Genomic DNA, 19,162 nt, shown 5'->3' with positions numbered 1-19,162 from the left:
TCTGTGATGCCCTTTACCCGTCTATTGTATAGCCGAGCAAGAAGTTCCACATTCGGTGCCGGAGCACCCTATCTTGTCTTGCCATGTCTATTATAAATTTAATGTCATTTAAAACAGGTAATTTATGTGTATAATTTTTTTTTATATATATATATATCTTATTTCTGTGGAGACCGGGACAAATCCTCATCTGTTTTATTAATTCTAGTTCTATAATCTTATCTTTATCTCGATTTACTATTAGAAATACGTAGCTCTACACAATAGTCCCAAGTCGGTATTATAATCTGCAGCTTACAGCACAAACATCAAGAGCATTGCATAATCACCACGGTATAATCCCAATAGACTAACTCTTTTTCTTTTTTTTTTTTCAACCAGTTCTGTACTCATCTTCTTTCATCTCATATACAACGTCCTTCTCATTTCCATCTATTATCTTTAACACGATCCTTTTCGGTTGATAATCTACAATCACCTGGTGACCTAAAGGGTTGGTGACAAGTATGTCATCTTCTGACCCATCTATCGGTATCCTCTTTCAACAGGAGGTACAATGCATGTATAGGGGTGAACATAGTTAGGTTCTATCAATACATACTTAAAGGTATTTTAATTAGGAAATGTACCTCTGATAACATCTACCGGATTTGGCTCCTCTTGAGCCATAGCGTACACGCGGGATGCTACTTTAGCCTCGGGGTGTTCTATAGTCTTAGAAGCTCTCTGTGATGTACCAGCTACCTCTGGTCTCATCGGTCTTCTACCCCTCTGTACTGTCGGGGCAGACTTCTGAGTCTGTGGTGGAGCTGTGGGAGCACTCCTCCGTGGGCAATCTCTCAAAAAAAAAAAAATGCTCTATGGACCCACATCTGAAACATCCACCCGTTAGCAATCTACACTTTCCTCTGTGGTTCTTCCTACAATGTGTACAAACTGGCATCGGGATTGATGTCCGTGCTATAGGACCCATAGAATTGTCAATTGATACACTCATCTGACCTCCTCTCCTCGGGGCAAATCGGAACCTCTGCCTCTGTTCTCTACTTTGAATCTAACCCTGAGACCCCTTGGGTCTCTTGCTCTCTATGGCATGTATTTGGATGGCAGTCTGACCCTCTCTTATCTTGCTGTCTCTCCTAAACTGCTCATCATTTCTAACTCTCTCTACTGGGGTCCTATATACTAGCTGGGGAGGTGGTGGCATAGCTCCAGTGACCTGACGGAGCAATTGAGTCATTTACTCTAGGAAGGCCTGTTGTGTCCTTACTAAAGTACCCAACGATGGTTCTGCTCTATAGCTACTACGCCCCTGATTAAACGCAGGTGCAGGTGCGTGACTCTCTACTTCCTCCTCTATCAATCTTGGAGGTCCGTGCTCTGAAGGATCAGATGCCATCGATCCTATAAAACAGACAAAGAACATATCTGCATTAGTGTCACCTCGACTCTATCTAAAGGCCTATGCATGTGATGCAACTATTTCTTTCTATCTATCTAGGTCTAGGACCGCCTAAACCTTTGCTCATAAATAGTTGCGAATGATATGATAAAAGAGAATATGATATGGAAATATGTGAGATGACTATGAATATGTTAACAGGTGATAGTGGAACCCGCCAGATGCTAATAAAACAGAGGAGGATCTGTTCGGGTCTCCACAAAAATAAGATATAAAAAAAAATATTTCTACACGTAAATTACCTGATTTAAAGGACATTAAAATTTACAATAGACATGACAAGACAAGATAGGGTGCTCCGGCACCGAATGTGGCACTTCTTGCTCGGCTATACAATAGACGGGTAAGGGGCGTCACATTTAGTGGTATCAGAGCTGGACTCCCTCTAGTACGGTGTGTGGTGCGAGGACGCACCAGGTGAAGTGGGCTTGTCACGACCCAGGGATGGGGTTGGGACGTGCTTGTTCAACCAGCTACGCACTGGGGTGAAAACTTCGTGTCCCACATCGAAAACGGGAAGAAAAGATTTGGGCCATATATGTGGGAGCCTTCCTCACCTGGTCAGCGCGCTTTTGGGAATGAAACCTCCTAAGAGACAAATCCGTGAGGCCTATGGGCCAAAGCGGACAATACTAACTGGAGAAGGATCGGGCTGTTACAAAGTCAACCAAATAACTCAATCTAAAACACAAATCAACAATCCAATGACTCTAGCATTTCATTTGATCTAAGACTCCAACAATCAATTTGTATTTTAGACTTTGTCAATTTCAATTTCAAGCAATATTTAATTTTTAAGTTGTTGCATTTTACTTTTCAAAAGCCTTGTAATTTCCGTCAGCAATCAGTACAGTCTTACTTTTCAATTCCAATTATCTTTCACACTCACATTACATTTAAAGTTGAAGTTGCATTTACTGTAACCGGTTCTCACATTCGCTCGATTCAGAAGTTAGAAAGTATAATCTCATAGTCAATACATTCAAACTATTTGTCAGCCAAATTATTTTTATAGCAAATAAATACAAAAAAAAATGAATGAGATGAAACAACTTTCTGTGCTTTTCACACAAAAGCACATAAGTCTTAGGCATGTTATTAAACCTATCAATGGCCATGAAATATGGATAAATTTAGACAATATCATCATTCCTAATAGCCCTATTAAGAGAAAAAGAGTTAGAAAACAAATGGCTAGGAGGAAAGAAGGTGAAGAATTAAAAAAGACAGTAGCAAAAGGGATGCTAAGTAGGAAAGGTAAGGAGGCCATAACATGTCAACTATGTGGAGCCATATGGCATAACAGGAGGTTCTATGGCACAGATCCTACTTCAAATGCAATTCTAAGCAATCCAACTTCTAAGGCAACACCTACTATAAGTGGTTTATTATTAGTTTTTTTTTGTTATTTTAATTGTGCCTAATATTCTAAATATTTTATATAGAGGAAAAGAGGAAAAAATAATGCACAGCCCTACACAACTTGAGTTCCTCAAAATGTTTCAATGTCAACTTAGATGCATGTTTGTAATGGTGTACACTTCTATTTATATTTACTTGTAAATATATCATTCTAATAATTGAAACCTGTAGGGTTCTAGAAGTGGTCAACAATCAATAGAGCAGTTTAACCCTCCATACACAATTCAATGGATGATGGATGTACTAAGAATTACCTCTAATTGATTTTAATTTAAAAAAATTTGCTATTTGAATTCATATTTATTAATTGTTTTCATTCATGTTAATACATGGTTCAAGTCAAAGCTCTCCTATTCCAACAAGGGAAACTCAGGAAACATTACTTGATTCACAAGTCATTTGTGTAGATATTATGGTAATTTAATATGTTTAATAATTTCTTGATTAGAAAGAGTTACTAATCCTCATATTTTCACAGTCACAATAGAGCAATGTGGCATATTTAGACAAGCAATCCACAATGCCAATAGAGTTTCAAAGAAAGAAGAAAGTGGCTACAGAAGAAAGAATAACTGGCAAACAAACTAATGCAGTAGAAAAGAACAAGAAGAAAGGATGCCAAAAAAGAAAGAAGCCTTGGAAGTGAATGATTGTGTAGCCAATGTTGATATTTTGTTATACTAGGTAGATTTCTAGTTAATTTATGTAGATAACTTATTTTGGATTACTTTAGGTGTTTAAATCAAACAATTTGGATGGTTTATGGTTATTTTGTGATAAAGTGGGAACATATTTTGGGTTTAATTTGGATGGTTTTATGGTTATTTTGTGATAGGGTGGGAACATATTTTAGTTTAATTTTTGTTAAAATATCTGTTCACATTTTTCATAACAAAATACATTCATACAAAAGCCACTCATGCATGCTATAAACTACTCTTAAACACTACAATTCCATTTTACCTAAATCCTAATCATCCCAAAACCACACAAAATTCAACCTTTTTTAAGCATTTCAACTGAAATTTCACTAAACCTTTAGTCCTAATCAACTCAGAAAACTTTCTTTCATAACAAAATATATTCATACAAAAGCCACTCATGCATGCTATAAACTACCCTTAAACACTACAATTTCATTTTACCTAAATCCTAATCATCCCATAACCACACAAAATTCAACCCTTTTTAAGCATTTCAACTGAAATTTCACTAAAACTTTAGTCCTAATCAACTCAGAAAACTTTCTCCAACACAATGTTCAAAAACAACGCAAAGTACATCCACTTTCTCCCTTTCTCCTTAGAAACTTCAACTTCACAATCATGTCACTCAATCCTCCTTAATAGCCCCAAAATTGCATGTGTTGCAAAATTTAAAGTATGTAAAAACCCACACACCAATCCTCATAATCTCGACACTTAACAAAAAAAAAATTAACAAAATAAACCACTAAGGAAATTTCCCTAATTACTTACTCTATAATTTCTAAAACCATGAAAACGCCTCCCAGGATTACCACCAATCCAAAATGTGCATAGATCTTGAATATTGCAAGTACATCTCTAAACACCTAAGTTGTACTGACCTTGCTCCATTGTTTCTCTTTGCCTGCACAAATCTAAGGAAGCTTTCTTCTTTTTTGCATATAATAAAGAAGAGAAGTGCAGAAGGGTGCGAGAAGTAGGTTTAATCGATGGAGACGTGAGTTTAAATCATAATAGAGAGAGAGAGAGAGAGAGAGAGAGAGAGAGAGAGTGCGAGGTTGAGTGCATGTAAAAGAGAGTGTGTTTATTTTAATCAAGAAAGCCACATGAATTTTCCATGTCATCAAGTAATGGAGCAGTGGACAGAAAATGGTGTCAATGAGTTTGTTTTACACCAAAATGAAGTTCTGTGAGTTTTATGAAAGAAATTCAAAGTCAATGACTTTTATAAAAATATTCATAAAGTTGAGTGACAGCGTGTGATAATTACCCCAAAATCAACAATTTCTTTTCATCACTTATGAATGTTCATTGGTGAGAGAAAAAGCAACTCATAATGCACCCTTTCAAAGCATTGCATGCTTTTTGCTATTCCTTTAGGATAATAGTTTTCTAATTATTATTTTAAAAAAATATTTAAATGTGAATGTGTTTACACCAAAAATATTAATTTCTAGATCATTAATTATTTAATGCTTATAATTAATTAATATTAATTTTTTGAAAAATGTATTTAATTAACTTTGTTGTATTAATTAAATGATAAGGCCTAGATATTATCGATTGGTTATTTTTTATGGATAGAGATAGTTATTAAAAGGTGGGAAGTTCTATATAAATAGGAAGTTCATAGTAGTTAACTAAGATGAGAAAGGTTTTTTACAACAGCATTCTGTGTTGCATCTTTCTATAGGACAAGGTTTTACTCATCACAAATGGCAACCCCCAAGTTAAGGAATATGGAAAGTGAATGAGGATGCTTCTTATGATAGGGACAAATCTCAAGCAAGTTATGTTTTTGCTGTGAGAAATATGAGGGGGTTTCTTTTTGATGGATGTGCTACTAAGTTTGTTTCAACATCCCCTCTTGTAGGTGAGGCTTATGTGCTTAGAGTAGCTCCGCTCTACATTTGAAGCAATTGGGGGCTATTGCTATTTGAAATAGATTTTTTGTAACTAGTTCAATTGATTTCTGACCCTCTAGCTCCTTCTCTTTATGATTTAGGGGCTATTATTCATGATATTAGTTATATCTTAGCAACTTATCTTCCTTATTCTATCTAGTTTTCTCCCCTAGAACTTGCAATGTATATGCATATTAGGTGGCAATTGCAGTAACAAATGGAAACTTATCTGTAGGGTGGATTTCCAAACCCCCATATCAATTAGTTGAGCTTCTAGATAAGGATAGGCCATAATGTCTCTTTTCATGATTCATAGTTTCACACTTAAAAAAAAAAGAAAAAAAAAAGATGAGAAAGGTTGCAAGAAGTTAGAGATAATGGGAAGTTAAAAGGAGGCACTTGAGGTGACCTCCACATAGAGTGGCATCCACAGCCTTCCATTCATAGTTCTTCACTTGCTTTTACGCTGGCTATAAATAGCAGAGGTCAAACAATGTTAAAAGCCACTTACTCAATCAATCAATCAACTCAATAACCAAACTCTAGCAATCTTTTATCCTTTACTTCATCATTGTCACTTTTATTTTTCCAAAGTTGTTGCATTATTTTTCAAAGCCTTGTATTACTTCTCTAGTAATCAAATCAACTCTATTTCAATTCCCAACACACTTTTACTTGCAATTAATTGTGAGATTAGTGAAACTACATACGATAGAGTTAGTTACAATTGTCTATTCTAGAAGTCACAAGCACAATTTGTTGATACACTCCGTATTTGGCATGCCTGCAAATCTCAAGTTGTTACCTAGCCAAATTATTTTTTAAGGAAACAATTTTGGTACGCCTGGTGGGATGATCTCCAATAATGCTAAGGCAACATTCCACTATTAGTAAAAATTGAAAACAATTATGGCATGCCCAGTGGAACAAGATCTCATTTAAACACAAATTTCTACTATTCTCAGCAATAAATTAGAAACAATTTTTTTGCACTCCTAATGGGACACAGTCTCACGTTTCACTATCATTCAAGTATTTTATAAGGCGTCACAAAATGCCTCCAAAAAACAAGATAGTTGATGATCATATTGTTACTACTATTGAAAATTTTGCATTAACCATCACCAGTTTTTAATGAAGGAGATGGAAAGGTGGATAGGAAGCCTTAATAGATTTACAGAAAGAATTGATGTATGGAGAAAACTATTTCTTGCACATAATTGTTATTTGATAAATTCAATTACCAATTCTAGTACTTCTTGATGGCTGAGTCTTTAGGCACAAGGAATCTAACATGTTGTCCAGAAGTCCTAGGGAGCTTGGCGGGTAGCCTCAGCCATGAACTTCCCAGGGAAGTGCTGATGAAAGTCATGCTCAGAGAGAAAAAAAATATAAAACTAGCTCATAGGAGAAAGGAGTAGGTGGCTAACTAATATAGAACACCAATTCATACCAGCCGTCCTAGTGGGAAGACCATTGTGCCCACCCAAATTCTCAACAATATGAACCCAGCAACTCACCCAAATGTTTATGGTGCAAAGGCAATTTCAAGTCCTTAGGTGGTACTAGTTCCTCAGCACGTGTAGACACCTCAAGTATTGTTAGACTTGGAGGGTAGCAGTTATAGAGAAACTACTTTTGTAGGTTCTTTAGTTAGTGCACCTATCCCTTAGATGGTGGCATATGCAGCTCCAATTCTAGTGGTACCAATAGTTCCTAAGGTGACTCCAAGCTTGAGGGGCAATCATATTATCTGGGGAACTAATACTCCTACAGTCTAGGTTCCCAATATAACATCTCTAATTGACAAGAGCCTAGACAAGATAAACTCAATCCTATAGATGAAGGAGGAAAAATTGGGTCTTCAAGACAAGATAAACTTAATCCTATAGATGAAGGAGGAAAAATTAAGTCTTCAAGTTACAATAGCTTCTAATGCCTAGTTTCCTAGGTTGAAAGAGCCAAACTCAACGTCTAGGAGTTTTAGAGAATTTGGGGCCACCATCACAAAATTTGCCCAAACGGTAGTTGTGGGATCATTGAACCTAGTTTAGCATCGTTTTCTTATAACACTACCACGATGCTAGGATATTAATGCCACAAAGGCAGAGCAAAGGAGTCACCACCCGAGTAATAAATAGGACAAGTTCATAAGAAAGGACATGGTGGTGATTTGCCCTTTACAGAGTTCCACTATCCTTCTTAGCCCAGTGCCCTAGGTTCGGAATAGTGGGTATAAGAAAGGGAAGGTGTTAGGCACCCCTTCCACTTGGACTTATCTTATAATAAGGGCCGACCTCTACTAATGATTCCTAAAGTCTATTTTGTTGTCTCTTTTATTAAATTCCCTAATCATACATTTATGCAAGCTAAGATTACACACATATTTAAATTTAACCATTTAAGAAAATAACAAATACATGTGCATAGAAAATCCTATCGTGTGATGTTCCGATGTTAAAAGAATTACCTTATTTACCATCTTACCTTACATGTATATTTAACTAAGTTATATACATGCCAAGTCATTTACAAGTTATTCATAGCATATAGAAGAAAAGTCAAAGGCATTTCAATCTAAAGCACATGCATAAGAGGTCTTAATCATGTCAGTGTTTCTAGTTTATGTACTTGGGCTCATTAATTACCATGTTCCCCTACATGCATCTCTACTAAGTTCAATAACATGCTAAAGGTCCATTTGAAAACATTCAAAATAATCAAAATAAAATTAAGTCCTAAACAAAAAAAAAAAGAGGGAGGAGAATATAGATTAAAACCTTAAAATGGCCTTTAAAAACCATAATAAAAAATAAAATTAATCCTAAGTTATTACAAGGCCTTGGACTTCTATTTTGAATTGGGCCAAATCCATCAAAAGATCCAATTTGCTCTTCTTCGTTGGCTATTTGGTTTTGTGCTTCTCCTTTTGGGCTTGAGCTTATTTATATTTACTAATTATTTTAAAAAATGAAATAATAATTCAAAGCCTAAATAATTGAAAATCACTAAAAATAAACAAATAAAATACAGCAAAAAAAAGATAATTATCAAAATAAATTAGAATTAAAATAAAGATCCTAAAAGAATAGAATTGGTACTCTTCCACAATTTGCCTTTAGCTAGGAAATTGTTCCTTAGCCAAACTCTTAACTTTTTACCTGATATCTAACTCTTTTAGGTATTCCAACTCATACAAAAAAAAAAAAGAAAAAAAAAGAATCAATTAGAAAATAAAAGAAACCTATTTACACTAAAACTCTAATTCTACCAAAAATGGCAGAACTAAGCACTTAATAGAATAAATTTATTTCATGCAATAAAATAATATTAAAAATCATGCAAAAAATATTGGAGATTCTTAAGACATGAAACAATAATATGGAGAAAATAAACAAAAAATTTGTGCATCAAAATTAATAAAAAAAACAAATGTCAAAAATAGACCTTATGCAAAAAATATAAAACTGGACAGTAAACTTGCAAATTTCGTTAAAAATAGCAAACTTGCCTAAACATTCTAAACATTTACCACAAGATAACTAAAACATCAAATTAAAGTATAATAAAAAGAATCAAATTTATTCATGCAATATTTAATAAATAAAAATAAAACAAAAAGCAATTACTGAAAACTGGATAGATTTGAGCAATGATTTTATAAACATTTTTCCTATCAATCTATAATTAATATGACAAATATAAAAAGATAGACCTAATCTAGACGTTGAAAAGGCATACCAAAAAAAAAAAAACAACTCAAAATAAGTAATCTATGATATGGAAATTAATTATGCAAAATTGGATTACACAGAAACATAACTAGACATGAGCTGAAAATTTAAAAATTCATAAACAATTAAAGAAAAATGCTTTTAAGGTTATTCAAAAGGCTATTCCATGTGGAAACAACCTAATAAATCCATTAAAATTATCAGACTTACATGTCGAAAATTATGAAAAATAGAAACAGGTGATAATACATTCTTTTGAAACTAAAAGAATCCAATCAGAAACATACCTCTTTGCAATTATTTTCCCTGGAATAATGAAGTCTTCTTGGAACCTTGGATGGCTTAGAATGGTAGAAACACAATAAAAAAAAACAAATCTTTGTTGATTATTTAATTAGTTAACCTAGAACTAAATCTATGGTGATTAGTGCGCAAATTGTAGGGAGATTGGGCAAATTTATTTGGAATGAAGAGAAAACCACTACGAAGTAGCTCTCCCCACACCAAAATGCACTAAAATACTTTAATTTTTCAAAACCCTATTTTTAATGATATATTTATGCTACTTTAGAGATAAACTTAAACCTAATCCTATCTAAATAAAAAAAAAAATTAAACAGAATAAAATTAAAAAATGATAAATTACAAAAATAAATGGGATAATATCCCTTGTTGAGTTTAGGCTAACAAAGGATATTATCCCTTCATTATTTTGACTTTTTTTGATTTTATATTTTTTTTGGTTTTATTTTAAAAGGCTTTTTAATGAAATCCATAATTTAAAGTCCACATCCCTTTATTACTAAAATTTAAAAGTTTAATGGGTTTTATTATTTAATTTGGCTAATTTAATTATTTTCTAGACCCACCTAAGGCCTTAGAAAATGTTAAATTAAACCCAATTAAATGGTACAGGCATACGACCCTTTAAAAACCTTAAAAAAACAATGCAATTAATATCCTAAAATGTCATTTTCTTAAAGAGACAAATTATTTTATTTTATTAATATTCTTTACGTTCCATAGCCTCCTCAGTGCTTTAAGATTCCTTACTATCAAGTGGCATTTTTATCACAGGGCTCCTCACTACCTCTATAAAGCATGCATTACAGGGGTCAAAAAATAGATGTTTATAGTTTGCCTCCTACTTTGGCAGAGTTTGGGAACAATGCCAAAGTTATTGCCAAAGTCTGTCAAAGTATATTGACTCATATGATGTAAAGAAGTGAGGTTTGAGTATACCACCTTTTATGATACACTCACTACCTGAGTTAGGTCAAGACTTTAACCATGTTTCCTACTCCTTCTAAGATTGACGATTGCATAGGTTGTAGCAAAATTATGTGATTTTGAAATTTTTGACGTTTTGAACCTAGAACCTCTAGACTTCTTGTGTATCTCCTTTAGAGGGAAGAATCAAATCCTCTTGTAGTTCGAATGCATCCTAATTTGAAAAACTTGATTTGGGATTTTGGGATTCACATCTAAGTGACACTTAAGTTGCTTACGTATCTCCTTTTGAGGGAGAATCAAACCCAGTGTAGTTCGACAAATGCAATGATATGAAATGATATGTTCTCATTTGAGTGATTCTATCTCCATGTCTACTTAAAAGTATTGCTTGCTTGAGCGATTCCATTTCTTAAGCCTGCTTTGGCATATTCCTTGCTTAAGTTGATCCCTTTCTCATGCTTACTTGGGCATGTTAGTTACTTGAGCTATTCTATTTCTTATGCCTGCATGGACATATTACTCGCTTGAGTTATTCTATGTCTCATACCTGCTTAGGCATATTGCTCGTTTAAGGTATCTTTGATCCTTTTATGTCTTCTTAGACTTTTCCTATCCCACCACCTATCTAGGAAGTTTTCTTATCCTTATTTTTGTTCTTTTGACATTTTCTTTTTTTCTGTTCATTTTTTATTCTTTATTGGGATTTTTTTTAATTCTCTTTTATCATCCTCTTTTCTCACTTTCGTTTTACCCATTGTTTGCTTCAAAAATTTTGTTTTTTTTTTTTTTTTCCATTCATTGCTTGCTTGAGCATTTTATCTCTATGCCTGCGTAGGCATCTTTGCTTTATTTCACTACCTGTTTAGGTATTTTGCTCACTTTGAGTAGCTTTGATCTCTTTTCCATACACGCTTGGTCCAATTGCTTACTTGAGAAATACCAATTCATAAGCTTTCTTAAGCATTTTTTCTCTTAATACTTGCTTTGGTAGTATTCTTTCGTTCTAGCATTTTTTTTTCCCTCCTTTTCATTTTTCTATGTAATTCTCTATGATGTAATGCAAGCATGACTATATTCAATAGTCTATATATGTAATACAAATGCATCGATGTATGACATTATGATGCTCGATGATGTGTATACTTCAAATGCTCATGCTCATGCTAAGGAAAGTCTCCACTGGGGAGAAGATGCTAATGCCAAAATATAACTAGGGGTTTTGGACTTTCTTAAAAATTTTGGCTCCACTTGGGATCATTTTTATAAAAAAAATATATATTCCTCTCGATAAAAAATGTAATTTTACATTCTTTTAAAAAAATCTCCATTTTTAATGTTAAGAGTGCAAAAATGAATTCAGATCTTAGATCAAAGTGAAATTTCATTTTGTTTTGTAATTTGGCTCCCTATTAATGAAAATTTATTCCTAATATGATGCATAATATGTCATGATTTGCTTAATGCATTTACGCTATAACTTTTTCCCTTATTCCTTCAAATATTCCATGTCCTAACTTACCAGTTTGACTGTTCCTTTTGAGATGTTGGCACATAGTCCACTATCACCATGCCTCCTAACTTGATGGTACTCAATTCTATGTCTTAATTCTGTGCATTATGCTTGACATCACTGCTCTCCAATCAGATATCCTGACCTAAAACTTTATTTTCTAATGCTATTTTTCTTTTTTTCTTTTGCGCTAACTTTTGTCTAAGTCACCCTTTTGAGTTTTAAACTTAGTGAGCTTCTTTCTTTACTTTTTTTCTTTCTTTTTTTTTTCTTCCTTTATTTTAGCATTCATTTTGGCTTATTTACTTTTTTTTTTTCTAGTCATATGCAAAGCATCTAATAATTTCATCTCATACTAATATGACTTTATCTATTCATGATTAATTTGAGTACATCTCTTACACTTTATCAATACAAAATTAGACAGTTTATCTAATTTCTATATGAAAACCAAGCATTCATAACCCATTGGCTAGCACTTGTGGGTTTTCTAACCAACTCAATTCTCTCTGTTTTCATTTTCTTTTATTTTTTCTTTTTCTTTTCTTTTTTTTTTTATTTTTGCCTAGGTTATCCTTTATAAGTTTTCAACCTAGCAAGCTTTTGTGCTCTAATTTTTGCCTAGGCTGCCTTTTGCGGGTTTTTAGCTTAGTAAGCATCTCTCAAGCAAAGTACCTCATACATGTTAATGAGATTCTTGAATTTGCTATCCCCCTTCAGCAAAATTTGAATGGCCTCCCTCTTAAGCCTTAATGTCTCTCTATTTAATAGTTTAAATTAAAATTCTCGTTTTCCATTTTGAAGTACTTTGCTGTAACAGATTATGATTGCTCAATTTTCTTTTAGAGTTATATGAACACCAAACTTTGTTTTCTAATATTTTCGAGAGTGCCCCAATTAATTCTTATATAATCATTCAAATTAATATTTAATGAAATCTTAAATGCAAAACACATTACATTGAAATTGAAAAACTTGGTAAATAAACCAAAATGATGTTATTCAAATATGAGAATTTTATTTCAATAATAAAAGAAATGGCATGGCCATCTAGAACATTTTATTTTCTAGATCAAGTATCTTTTTATCATCAATCAAATTTTGATCATGGAAGAGGCATTGGCATTTATTTGTATCATGACCAAGGATTTGATGGAAGTCATAATACAGATCCATTTTGAAATTCTTAGGCAAAAGATTCGGCATTGGATTACAGATCCATCTTGAAATTCTTAGGCAATGGATTTGGCATTGGATTATTAGTTAAAGGTTTGTTCAGCTCTTCATGCTTTAATCTTGGGAAGGTTGATGCCATAGGTTCACTTAACTCTAAAAATCTCCTTAAAGTTTGAAATTCCTAGAAACAAGACAAGTGCTTGAGATCAAATGTTTACAAGAGATTAAGGTATTTAGGTGCTTATAAGCTGGAGTTAAATTAAAACTCCTTGTGGATTGGCTGAAGCCAACCCACATGTGAGGGGCATTATTTACACCAAAAATATTAATTTCTGAATCATTAATTATTTAAGGCCTATAACTAAAATTAAATTTTTGCAAAATTAACTTAATTAGTTTTATTGCATTAATTAAATTTTAAGGCCAAGATATTATCTATAACAGCCCAAATCCAAACCATCACTGCACTATAGGACTGGAAGGCATACAACCACCAAAAGCTGTAACAAGCCTTATTTAATATAAATAGTAATTACAATTTATTTTATATTACAAAATATTAAGTGGCAAAGCAAAATATCAAAATAATAAGACTTACATGTCATTTTAAAATAGAGTTCCACAAAATGTACCTTTACCTTTGAGCAAAATTGAAGCGGTAGCCTTTGAAAAGTAACTAACCAAAATTTGCTAATAGTATCTTTTATGCTTGTCCCTAAAGGTGAAGAGAGAAGGGAGTGAGCTAGGGCTAAGTAAGTAGAAGTATACTTAGGGAAGAAAACATACAAATAAACAGTTATAATCAAGCACATATAAATTCAACAACTAACTGATGCTATCACATCACAAACAATTCATAATAAAATAGTTATGTCACCAATGGTTAAGCATCCACAACTTAATCATTATTCTAATATGCCCAACCCAGTAAGGAGCTCCTCAGGACTTCCTCCTAATATAACACATAATGGATACTAAAGACACATAAGTCATGACTTACCTGAGTTGGATCCTATAATCCTTAGTACCCAGATGTCAGAAACGTAGAATTGCCTTATCTGACTTCCATTTCTTTTCTTTCATATATGAGCTCATATGCATGCATGCCTTTTTTTCCTTTTCCTTTTCATTTCTTTCCCATTGAGAACCAGTGGATCATTCATGAAGTACCAGAACATCATAATTAAGTATGCAACATCTTTGTTATATGTATTACATGTATAAAATTGATCATGCAATTACAATTAAGATATATCACATGACCTCAATGATGCATGAATGCGCATGAAATGTAATAAAACAGTTTAATAAAATAGTTAAAATAATTTAAGTAAGTTCTACTCACAAACTTGGTGACCCTTTACTGTTACTGAATTTGCTAGCGGCTACTAACTTTTTTTGTTAGATGAACCTATATAGATGTACTTTTTTGTATTAGATACTTAATCATGAATTAATTTTAATTACTTAATCAACTTAGTTTAATCCTTTTAATTATCTTAATTATCCTATCAGAAATTCAATAGAGTCTCCCCAACAACTAAACTTATCCTCCCTGCAAAACAATACAAACATAGGGCCTCATGCCCACAATAACAATTACAATGCCCATCTAGGGCCTACAACAATCCTACTCAAAGTCTAATTATCCAATTCTAAGCTTAGGTTCCTATCTCCTTAATAGTCCCAAACAACAATGTCTAGGGTTCCATAATTTATAGAATTACTCTTGGAAGTCCTTTGTAATGTTCTTATTTTATTATAATTCATTTTACTTAGCAATTTTGTGCTAGGACTATTTTGTAGGTTAATTACAAAACCCTAAAGTTTAGGCAAAACTACCCAACTTGAGACAGGGAATGTGTCCAAAATGTCTAAAAAAATTAGGTTTGACTATAAACATGACTAGTTCGAGGTTGACTTATCGGATGCCCGAATCAGGTTGAAAAGTGGCTCCCAAGTGTTAGAAGGCTATCTTTAATTTGATTGCACCTAAATAAAGCCCAAAAAGTATTATTAAATATCATATAATTATATCTAATAAATAGGAATAAAAAAGACTTAAAAATCTCATTGAGTAATCTGGACCGTTTAATGATCGCCTTTCTCAAATGAGGTCCAATTGAAGCGAGGTTGGTCCCATCTCAAAGGGTTCATCATGTTGAGTTCATTAGTGGCCTTAGATTGTTGGCTTAACAATCAAATCATTTGGAATCAACCTTGGAAGCTGTTAGACCGATTTCCTTCAATTGATAAACTCGATGATATAGAGAGTTATCATCAATCAGAGGAGATCCACTATGTCCTAGAGGGTTACACATCATTCATGGAACCCCTACTCTCTATCTAAAACATCGAAGAGCAACTAAGTGGCCTCATGGTGGTGGGTTACGCTAAGATGTATCCCTCCATACTTCCTTGGTTGCTTAACATTAAGAAGGGGAGTTCCACACTCACCAAAGATAGCTGACATCATTTGGAGGATGGCCAAAGATGGGTCTTCATCATTAAAAAGTGAGCAGCGTGAGGTTGGCCTTCAGGGAAGCTTAACACAAAAGATGAGAGAAAGGAAGAAGGCTTATGACTGGTCTAAATTTTTCTTTTTGTTATATATATATATATATATATATATATATATATATATATATATATATATATATATTCTCTTTAAAATTCTCTCTTACCCAATTTAACAACTAAATTAACCTTAACACTATTGTTTTTATAAATAATAATAATAATAATAATAATAATAATGATGATGATGATGATGATGATGATGATGATGATGATGATGAAAATAACAATTCTTATAAATTCTTTAGCATACTTAAATTAGATAATATTCCTTTATAAGTCTAAAGTTAAAATAAAGTGTTTTATTATCTTACTTATTCATTTATCATCTTCAATTGGTCGAAAGAAGGACAAATATTCAATTTCTAAATGGATATTTCGGGGGCTATAGGGAAGGATATTACAATCTTCCCCTCTTTATAAAATTCATCCTTGAAATCCTTGTTTTGAGTACTTGTTTTGAGTACAGGTTTTGAGTAGGTTTTGAGTACTTATTTCTGAAAACCATACTTGGTCATCGGGAAGTTTTTATCATTGCTTGATCTGATGGCTGGCTCTGTGTCTCTTTATTCTTTTGTAATAAATGTTTAGGCTTACAGGCCCTAAAATCCTTATGCCCATCCTTGGTGCCTACAATGCCCTTGTTGGCTTTTATCCATGGGCTTATGGGTTATGGGCCTCCTTTACTTTGATATGCTACTCTAGTGCAACTTCCTCATAGTATAAACCTCTTTCTTTAATCTCCTTTTTCCTCACCTCACATAGGTGTGTCTTGCATCCCTATCTTGTAGTGTGTCATAAGGTGCCTTTCTAGAGCAACTACTATAATAGGCACCCCACTAGAGATCATAGCTGATCTTGTGGGATTAATGAAGTTTTAATAAAACTTTCTCTCTAAGCATCATCCTACCCCTTTCTGTGATAGGGTTAACATCACTATCCAAAGCTTTTAGTCCCATCTCTTTTTTTATCTCTTTCTATATCTAGAGCATTTGTACAATCTATGGTACTATAACCACCCATGGGTCAGTAAATGGGAATTTGGAGGTTAAGGTAGGAGTGTTAAGGACTTGAGACAACATTCTTTCACTTATTATTCTTCCTCTGCTTGATCTCTTTCTCTCTTGTCTTAGGTTTATAATACTAAGGGCCTTCTTCTTTACACTAGTTACTTGGTTCTAGCTTGCTTCTTCACTTTCATACTTCTTGTTTAGGAGAATAGTTATCCCATCCTCGACACTTCTAACTATATCTCTACATCTCGTAAGGACTACTACTCTGCGGTTAGTTATTCTAATAGTTCTCTTTCTCATCTAGTCTTGATCATCTATTGATGGATTGTTCATTCTCACTCTATAATTGGGTTACAAGACCTAGTAGTTAACTTAGGCTAGCTGCTATCATTTTTTGGTGCTTTCTTTCCCCTTCTAAGCTACTTTTACTAAAGGAAAGTGTCTAACATTCCCATTTTAAGACATTGAATGGGAATTGATATCTGCAACTCTTTAATTTCTATGATGTCTCACTGATATGGTGAAACATAGTTGCTAGGAAAAATTTCATAGCATAAGTAAAATCACTTTCAATGGCCAAACATCAGTCTTTTGACGATCAAAGGGGTGCCATGTACTATTCACGTAACTATTTACATGACTATTCATGAAAATGTTCACATAGTTTGGTCGTTAAACCCCCTTTTAGCTACCAAACCATGCTTTTCTAACCCCTTGCATGCTTATCTCTTACTAAGCTTTGGAATACATTCCTCATTCCTAAGGTCTCTCAAGCTAGCTGCAAGTATTCCCTAGGCGATTACTTAGGCCTTTAAACTCTCTAGTGATCTACAATTACCACCCCAGCCCTTCTCTTGTTTGCTTTTGCTTACTTTCCCCATACCAACTTTGTAAGGGCCCCCACTCTTACTATATTGCTACCCTAGAGATCCATTGACCATTACCACTGTTGGGGTTTTACCTATAGCTATGGTGTTTCACTCCATCCCCTTTTTCCCTTATCACAGTCATTTGACTGACTTTTCTTCAACCTATTAGTCTCACTTCACTATCTCATTCGGTAGTTTAGGATGCCTAGGTGTTCATTCTTGCTAATATCCTTTTAGTTTCACTTCATGTCTAGTATTCCCTCTTTGTTAATAGGCTAATGGGATCCAATCTCTTTATCACTTTGGGAAAAAGGGAACAAGTTACACCTAACCTTAGTCTTATACTTTTGATTCCTAAACCCAAATGTCAACCCTTAATAGCACTGCATGCACATTTACCCGAGTCTATCTCTCCTACTTAATAAGAGCTGATATTTCTACACCACCAACATAGTGCTTTGTAGGGTGTGTCTATCATACTATTACCCTTGTCATATACTCTTTCTAACTCTACCCTGTCATGAGCCTTTTAAATTTTCTTCCCTCTATTCACTTTACTTGTCTTGCCTTAAATTTTCTTCCCTCTGGTTATTTCTCTCAGTAACTATGTGTTTCTTCCTGATCAGATAGTCATAATAAGTGACTGTACCTTTTCATGGTCTCAGCCAGGTCATGCACTTCGCTTACATATTCTAATCATTGGTCCTTGGACCACTTTGGATTGCACTACCCTTGGTGTACATGCCTTTTAACTTGCTAGACTAAAGACCAAATCTACTACCTTAACCCTCTTTTTTATGTCCTTCCTCGTATCTTTTTGTGCCTATGGACTAGTTGTCATTGTCTTATTACCATTTTCCTTTTCCTCAGCTAAGTAAGTATTCTCATCTTGTACAATAGGAGGCTAAGGAGGGAATAAGAAGAAATGGTCATGTTTTCCTCACTTACTACCCTTTTTTCTCTACTCAAGTTGTAGACTACCCCTTATAATTTAAGGAAGGGGTACTATCAGGGTTTCTCTATCTATCTCTATCGCTTATAGTTAGGGTTTAGGTTACTAGTTGTATAAGATTCTATCATGAATCTCTAAGGCTTTGTATCTATTAGAATATATATCTAATCGCTATCATAGGGTACTTATAACACCCTACCCTTATAGAATAAATTTTTTGAGAGTGGGAGGCGAGGAGAAAGGAAGAAAAGTCAAATGAGTGGTTTTCAGAAGCCAAAAGTGAATTTTGATAGCTGAAAGTCCCTTTGACTAGTTACGTATAAATAGAACCTCTAGTGGATGAAGGAAGGGAGAAATCGATAAGTATCTCTCCTTCCCTTCCCCCCCCCCCCCCCCAAAAGTCCACCTCTGTTTCAAGTTTTTCTTTCATTTTCTAAGCCTCCCAACTTTGTTAATCAAGATTTTTGGTTGTATTGAACCAGCATGAGGAAAAAAATTAAAAAATGCCCTTTGATTTGTGGCTTTGAACAAAATTGAAGAAAATATGAGTATTAGATACTGTAAGAGTTTCTTAAAGTCTTATGTGTTAGATGTTCAAGATCG

The sequence above is a fragment of the Hevea brasiliensis genome, chromosome 1, assembly GCF_030052815.1.
Source record: "Hevea brasiliensis isolate MT/VB/25A 57/8 chromosome 1, ASM3005281v1, whole genome shotgun sequence".
Taxonomy (NCBI): Eukaryota; Viridiplantae; Streptophyta; class Magnoliopsida; order Malpighiales; family Euphorbiaceae; genus Hevea; species Hevea brasiliensis.
The sequence above is the reverse complement of the archived record's forward strand: the minus strand, read 5'-3'. Positions refer to the sequence as shown.